Source organism: Priapulus caudatus, unplaced genomic scaffold, assembly GCF_000485595.1.
Source record: "Priapulus caudatus unplaced genomic scaffold, Priapulus_caudatus-5.0.1 Scaffold1584, whole genome shotgun sequence".
NCBI classification, from domain to species: domain Eukaryota; kingdom Metazoa; phylum Priapulida; class Priapulimorpha; order Priapulimorphida; family Priapulidae; genus Priapulus; species Priapulus caudatus.
In genome coordinates this window covers 38694-47188 of record NW_014578645.1, presented here as the reverse complement: position 1 = coordinate 47188, position 8495 = coordinate 38694, and the positions used below count along the sequence as shown (strand labels likewise).

Genomic DNA, 8495 nt, shown 5'->3' with positions numbered 1-8495 from the left:
CTTCACGCATCGGCAACCTTGCGACACCACGAATATTTCAACATCGCCTATACACACCTATATATCATGACGCGACCACCGACTTGTTTACAGCGCCCCCGCGAACACCGCAGTTCCACTAGCGACCGAGAGATGGCGCCAGTGTCGCATCACCTCTTCACACTAATTGCCAGCGAGAGGCATCGGTGTGAAGATCGCTCCAGGAGTGGCGTCTCAGATTAGCTCTTGCCCACCGTGTGCGTGCGTGTGTGCGTGTGAGTGCGTGTGTGTGTGGTGCGTTACATGTAGATCGCATCGCATATTATATAAACACTGAAAATATCGCAAATGGAGCTTCACGCATCGGCAACCTTGCGACACCACCAATATTTCAACGTCGCCAATACACACCTATATATCATGACGCGACCACCGACTTGTTTACAGCGCCCCCGCGAACACCGCAGTTCCACTAGCGACCGAGAGATGGCGCCAGTGTCGCATCACCTCTTCACACTAATTGCCAGCGAGAGGCATCGGTGTGAAGATCGCTCCAGGAGTGGCGTCTCAGATTAGCTCTTGCCCACCATTCTTATCATTTACCGAATTTGTCTGCCCCCGCGACGGGTTGTTAGCGGTCATTAGCGGTCTGTCAGTCGTGAAAAATGAAGCGTCGCTGTGAGTGTGTTATTATGGGGTGTTAGTTCTGCGTGTGCGGGGTGTGCTCTCTGTCAAGGAAAGGTGTCTCGCTGTCTCGGTGCGGCGGTGGTGATGACAGATGTTGAGCAAAGAAAGTAGTGCCGCGCGTACGTACACATTAGTGTGCGGTGCGAAGAAAGTAGTGCCGCGCGTACGTACGCATTAGGGCGCGCGAACGGCGGTGATGGGGCTCTTGCCACTCCGAGCACTGGGGTCTTTACTTTTCTTCCTTTCGTGTGTGGAGGAACGGGAGGATCTTAATCCCCAGTCACGTTCACCTCCCGATAGCGAAGCCCCAAAAGGTTATATTGTGCGTGCGTGCGTGCATGCGTGCGTGTGCGCGTGCGAGCGTAGGTTTGTGCGTGCGTGCATGCATGCGTGTGCGTGCGTGCGTGCGTATAGGTTTGTGCGTGAGTGCGAAGTGGAGCGTGTGCGTGCGTGCGAGCGTAGGTTTGTGCGTGAGTGCGAAGTGGAGCGTGTGCGTGCGTGCATGCGTGCGTGTGCGTGCGTGCTGTGACAATATGTGAAAACTCGATGCTCACAGGAATTTCACGATACGCACGCACGCATGCACACACACGCGCCCGCGCACGCTCACATGCACGTACGCACGCACGCGCACACGCACGTATATACACGTACGCACGCACACACGCAATCAAGCACGTACGCACGCACACACGCACGCACGCACGCACGCACGCACTGTCGCTGTGGTAATCGTCTGCTACGTGACATCGGGCAGACGCTCGCATGATCTACCGCTCGGCACGCCACGCTAGCGGTTTCATAATTATTCACGTTTTGTTGTGAGTAATTCTGTGCGAGTTAAGGATATTTTACGCAATCCGATAATGTGAACTCGATTGCTGAAAAATGAGATCAAAAAGCATATTCGCAACGCGTGTTGCTAACGACTACTAGGAGAATTATTGAAATTTGGAATTTTAATGATTCAATAAATCAAAGTATATCGCAAAATAATCAACGTGTTGGGTTCGCATCGTCGTAGCGTGATGATAGATGGCGCTAGTGTAGTGGCTACGATAATCTACATAATGTGTTTTAAATTACTAATAGTTGACGTAGATCGATTGAAAATGCAATCAAATATATATATATATATATTATCATGGTGCATATCTCATGTAACGTATATACGTACGTAAATTAATACACTGTACGCACGTTAATTACGTAATTAAAGTTAAAGTTAAGATGAAACGTGACTTAATTAGGTTACTACTTCCCACGCCACTGCGTAAATAATACATCTGATATCGTATACTATACGTAATTCATTTCTTAACATCGTAAAATCGGCAGTGGGGATTTCACTATAATTATAGCGCCGCATAAATTATGAGAAAACTGGGGATAAAGAAATAAAAATTGATCATGAATCAATCAATCTGCAGTTTATAAACTACACGTGTGCTATACTGTATGGCAGTACGGTATGAATTTCCACCCCCTGCGCATGCGCCCCAAATCTCAAACCGAGCTAAACATTTAAACCTACATTTACTTTGAAATAAACTCTCCCCAACTTCGAGCCGATCACATCTCATGAACGTCAATCCAGAGAAAACTTTTGAAGATAACACTGTTTATCTATAACATGACCATCAATCCAGAAATTAATTTTGAAGATAAAATTGTATATATATATATATATATATACAAGAGCTAATAATACCTACAGTAAAATCATTATTTCTTTATGTTTATATATAGGCCTACACTACGCATTGAGAAGGGATCTGCGTGTATGTGTATAGTATAACGGACCTTTTATTTGTCCTGCCGTCGCCAACGTGGGAGGCGTTAATAATGAGGGCGCACACGTAAACCACGAACCAACTCTCGCCATTTCTCGTCGTCGTCGTCGTCGCTGCTGAATGGCAGAGCTTTGCGATTGCGACGGCTCGCTTGAATGATGCCGGATTAGGTTGCTGCCGGGTTTAGGTTGACACAACACGTTGCTAATTTTGTGCTTGGTTCTCGGCTGCCTTTTGAGCGCGCTAGAAATTACGGCGCGTTGGCGCGTGTAAGCTAGGCATGTCAATATGGAGCGCAAGCTGCTTAATTGGAGGTCCGCTGGCTTACCGTCAGGTGGCGCAGTCGTCAGCGGCTATTTACGGCGTTCGTTGAAAAATACGAGTGAGAGATAATGAGAATGTGAGTGTGAGAGAAGGAGAGTGTTGAGACGAGAGAGGAGAGAGAGGGGGAGAGGAGGAGGAGGAGAGGAGAGAGAGAGAGAGAGAGAGAGGAAACGAGACGAGGTGCAGAGAGATAGAGAGGAAGGAGAGAGAGAAGAGGAGAGCAGAAGGGGAGAGTGAGGAGAGAGAGGGAAGGAGAGAGAGAGAAGCTGGAGAGAAGGGAGAGGAGAGTAGAGAGAGAGAGAGAAGAGAGAGGAGAGAGAGGGGCAGAGGCAGGGAGGAGAGAGAGAGAGAGAGGAAGAGAAGGGAGAGAGAGGGTGAGAAGGAGGAGAGAGAAAGGAGAGAGAGGAGGAGGAGGAGAGAGAGGAGTATAGGAAGGAGGAGAAGAGAGAGAGAGAAGAGACAGGAGAGAGAGAGAGAGATGAGAGAGAGAGAGGAGCGAGGCGAGAGAGGAGAGAGAGAGAGAGAGAGAGGAAGCAGAGAGCAGAGAGCGCGCGATACGTAAGCTAGCTAATTAGGTATCAAGTAATATTATATGGTATAAACGTTTCGCTTTTGACGGTCGTGTTCGATTTTGTCTTTGGCCAAGTGCAAAATTAAACTCCAGTAATTTTGTCGTTGTTAATCAATAACATTAATTATTTAAATAATAACAATATATTCACAATGTCGTTTCCGGAATGCATTCGATGCTTAATCGACTACGACAAGCGACGCTGCCAATCTCAAAATCAAACTCAACTAACTATAAACATCACACGTCTAGAGTGACAAAACGTTTGCAGCATCGAAGTCGTCATCGTGTCAATTTTATATCTATGATACTCATAACGATTCTCTGATTGTTTCTGACAACCCCTCCCCCCCCGATTTAAACAGCTCACACCAGTGATTGGCTGTTAGCGCCTGCTCTGCCGCATCACAACGCACTGTTCGTGTGATTATGACCCTTAAGTGATTAGTCACCGTAAATAGTGAAAAGTAAAAAGATTATGTCCACTTTTCAGCAAAATGTAAGTGATTCTGTTCAGCTTTTATTGGTTAAATGCTGCATACACTTCGCTATTTTGCTATCCCGCTCACGATGTGAACAAACACTACGTGACATCACTACATAGCACTCATAGCAAGCATTTAATGTCGGTGGTCAATATGATAAATCATCCCAGATTTATTAGTTTGAAAAAACATATCTATTCATGTAACGAACTTGAGGATACATTTAGTGCGTTTTGCAAAAAAAATGCAAGCAATTTGTGACGTAGCAATTTAAGCGGCACAAGTAACCCTTTCAATGGAATGCGTTTACATTACATCGTGGTGATTCGAACTGCCGCAGTGCGTGGCCCAGTCGTTCGAATCGTCAGAGGCTAGCCTCACCACGTACGGCTATCCGATAATGCGATATTGATGTCGCGACTTCAGAGTTGCAGCAAAGCATGACGCGGGATACGCGTGGAAATAGGGGAGTGGGATGCCTAAGCTTGTTGCTGCTTCTCTGTCTCAGGTTGTTCGCTTCGAAGAGGGTGTAGGCATTTCTTATTAGTGCTTCGCCTCGCTCTTTCATGCCTCTTTATTTTCTTCCTTTTCCTTCTCCTCTGTGTCTTTTTCCCTTAAATATAGATTATTTTGAACGTCTGTCATTTCATTGTCTTGTTGCAAATCCCCTTCCCCTTTCCTTCCTCCTCACGCCTCATCGCGTCTCGCTCCTCATTCCGTCCCCTCCATTCCTCTTCCCGCCTCCTGCTCTTCCTCCTCCTCTCCTTCTCTCTTCTCCCTCATTCGCCGTCTCCATCTTTGCGTTCTCCCCCTCCCTCTCTTTAATCATTCTCTCCCCCGATGATACATTTTATTTGAACGCTCCCCCCTTCCTTCTTCTCAACGTCCTTCTTCCTCCTGGCATTCGTCCACCTGCCTTCTATTTGTCTTCTTCTCCCCAGCGCCATATAGCAATTATTTTTAATGTACTGACGTTCCTTCCTCTCGTCCTCTCCACTCCATGCATTCCCATATCCTCTGCTTCTCTCATCACCCTTTCTGCTGCTAATTTTCTTACGTTTCCTTATCGTATATTCTTTAACCCGACTTCGTTCTTCACACCCTGTCTCGTCTTCTTTATCTTCACTCCTTCTTCTTTCGTAGTATTTGCTATATTTCTGTATTCGGACAATCAGCGCGGTTTACGTGTTTATAATGCGCGTGCTACTATTAGCACGACAACCCACTAAAAGTTTTCTAAATTTTTCGGCAGACACTTAAGTACACTCGACATTCTGCAGCGCGATATCGCGCGCGAAGCGCGCCCAACGCCGCTAGGCGACTCTAACACGTCTTTGCTGGCCTCACCTCCTTACCGCTTACACGGCTTTTACCATATATAGACGACAAGCACCCAACTTCGCTTGATATTAGCCAGTTCTGGCCATTTCGACGATCGTTTGCACTAACCAGGAGGCTCGACATTTCTTAGAAATGACTTCAATTCGAAGTTCATTATTCGCGCGCGCTTTCTTTTTGCCGTAATAAAACGAATTTCCTAGTTTTCTTCCTTTGTGTTGTTTGTTTTTGCATGAGGTAATACATATGTTTGCCGATAGCACGGCGCAACGAACGCCCGAATCTAGAGGCATATTAGACCTGGTACCCGTTTGCCACCTTATACTCCGGCATATCGCTACACTCAGTAGTGTAGCGTCTGGAACCTGTCGAACCTGTCGATGCTATTCAAGCCAGTCTATATGTGTAATTCTCATTATGTCATGTTTGTTTGGCTGCCGCCAGCACAAGCTATGTTGTCAGTACGTGACTACTACTAGTACTAGTAATTAGATTTGTGTTTCTTTAGGCATTATATTTTATTGAAACGTTTCAAGTGCTTAGTGCACAGCGCGGTCGTGCCGTTCGCGTCCTACTTCGTTGTGCTTGCACATGAGCATTTGACCGGCATTTACAGTGATTATAGGCGAAAGTAGAGTATGATAAACGTTTTGACTAGTGTATACATTCCAGCACCACAACGAATATCTATTACTTCTATTCACTACAAGTACAGTGTTACAATAATTACTACTACTAGTACTAGTAAGTTAGTAAGTACTTCTAAGTAACCAGCACTAGCTAGTACTAGTACTAGTAACTACCCAGACGGCAGGACGCTAATAGTAATAGTAATATTGACCTCAACTCGTTACTAGTATGTAATTAACTTACTAATAATGACGAACCCTAACCTTAACCCTAACCTATTATATATGATATAATATGATATTTATATTGATTGTAAATAATTGTTTTATTGCCCATTGTCAATTCGGGCCCATAATAATATTGGGACCCATGTTCTCTAATCGCCTGCAACCCACTAGTACTACTAGACTACTACGACTAGCTACTACTACTACTTTAGTTACTCATAGTATAGTACTACTANGAATTTGAGGATACATTTAGTGCCGTTTCGCAAAAAAAATGCAACAAATTTTTTACAAATATACACCACAGAAAATTTGTGACAATTTAACCACAAGTAACCCTTTCAATCGAATGCGTTTACATTACAGTGGGATTCGAACTGCCGCAGTTGGTGGCCCAGTCGTCGAATCGTCAGAGGCTACATCCACCACGACGGCTATCCAGTAAACTGGATATGTCGCGACTTCGAGAGTTGCAGCAAAAGATGACCGGGATAGGTCGGAAATAGGGTGAGTGGGATTGCCTAAGCTTGTTGCTGTTCTCTGTCTAAGGTTGTTCTTTCGAAGGGGGTTGAGGATTTCTTATTAGTGCTTCGCCTTCTCTTTATCCTCCTTATTCTCTTCTTCTTACTTCTCCACTGTGTCTTTTTCCCTATATATAATTATTTTGAACGTCTTCAGTTCCATTGTCTTGTCCTCCCCTTTCCCCTCCTCCTCCTCCCCCTCATTCGCGTCCTCCTCCTCTTCCTCCTCCTTCTCCTCATCTTTCCCCTCATTCGCGTCCTCCTCCTCCTCATCCTTCTCCTCTTCTTCCCCCTCATTCGCGTCCTCCTCCTCGTCCTCCCCCTCCCTCTCTTTATTATCTCCCCCATATACAATTATTTTGAACGCTCTCCCCTTTCTTCTTCTCAACCTCCTTCTCCTCCTCATCCTCCACCTTCTTCTATTTGTCTTCTTCTCCCATATACAATTATTTTTAATGTACTGACGTTCCTTCCTCTCGTCCTTCTCCCACTCATCATCACATATCTCTGCTTCTCTGATCACCCGTCTCTCTAATTCTTCCCGTTTCCTTTATCGTATATTCTTTCCCGACTTCGTTCTTCCACACCCTGTCTCTCTTCATCTTCACTCTTTCTTCTTCGTAGTATTTGCCTATATTTCTGTATTCGACAAACACGCGTTTACGTGTTTATAATGCGCGTGCTACTTTTGACGACACCCACTAAAGTTTTCTAAATTTTATCGGCATACACTTAAGTACACTCGATTTTATTGGCATACACTTAAGTACACTCGATTTTATTTGCATACACTAAAGTACACTCGATTTTATCGGCATACACTAAAGTGCACTCGATTTTATCGGCATACACTAAACTGACTAAAGTCTGGACACTAGATTTTATCGACAAATATATCGCTATATATATTTTGTATATTATATCTATTTTATATTCTATATATTTTGCTACGGCTTACTTACGCCTACTTTATATACGCCTCGTTTCTTTGCATAGGGCAAGAGCGCGGTGTCGGGTGACCTTGCGGTGATCTCTATTACGTATCTAGCCATCCGTCGGTCGGCCACGATTTAATTTCTTCAGCCGACGTCACCGAGTTCACGTGAGAGAATCCCGCAGGCGATCAAGGCACCGACGACATGCGACTGCGCCTCCCTCTGGCGGAGACACCTGTAGACGGGGGAGTAACCCGGATGAAAGAAACTATAATGTTAAGATACAAACATGGCTATTTATTTTTGTCGCTAATTTAATACGGTTGACGAGTAAGTCATCGGCTACCCCCTGTGATACTGTTGCCATAGTAACTGTAAAACTCCGATCTGTTCGATTTTCATTCATCCCTGGGAACTGGCAAAAAGGCGTATGTTATCATCTGGAACTGATATAACTTCAAACAGCACACTTAACCCGCGATTATCACTTCAGGCTGGGTAACTGGGAATGATCGCGCTGATTCTCCCTGTATGCATTTGCAGAAACTGGGGATAGGACTTTGCCGCGGGCGGTCTCGCTATCTCGTCTCCCCAACCTTTGCTGGCTTATGTTGCAGTGCTGATTGCGGCTAGGGTTAGAAATTGATGAGCGTGGGTTTAGTGCAAATCTCGCTCCGGAGGCTAGCGCCTCGGCACGTGCTGCACTGATCAGCTGCCATAATACCTTCCCAAGTGGTCGTGTAGACCGCCTGCTAATGGCGCTATGATCCCCGCCGCGGCCCCCTCGCGCCGTTCTTCATCTCTTTCTGCATTGCCATCCCCTCGCTCTCTTCTTGCTCCTTCTCTCTGTCCGCGCGCGCGTCTCTTCATCCCCCTTTTCTCTTCGTACCCTACCATCTTATATGCTCCACCCCTCGGTAGCCCTATTCCCCTTCTCTCCTCCTCTCTCCGTATCACTGGGCCGAAATACCAGCATCACAGCACACACCCCAATGCCTCATACAC

At 45.7% G+C, this 8495-nt stretch overlaps 1 long non-coding RNA gene across 1 annotated transcript in view; it reads left to right on the top strand.

Moving 5' to 3' along the window:
• Positions 1 to 7834, top strand: part of LOC106817069 — a 16223-nt gene extending 8389 nt beyond the window's left edge. Inside the window, exons 2-3 of the long non-coding RNA XR_001394990.1 lie at positions 6401 to 6541; positions 7552 to 7834. This is a non-coding gene — a long non-coding RNA (uncharacterized LOC106817069). The remainder of the gene's footprint in view (positions 1 to 6400; positions 6542 to 7551) is intronic.
• Positions 7835 to 8495: the final 661 nt, after the last annotated feature.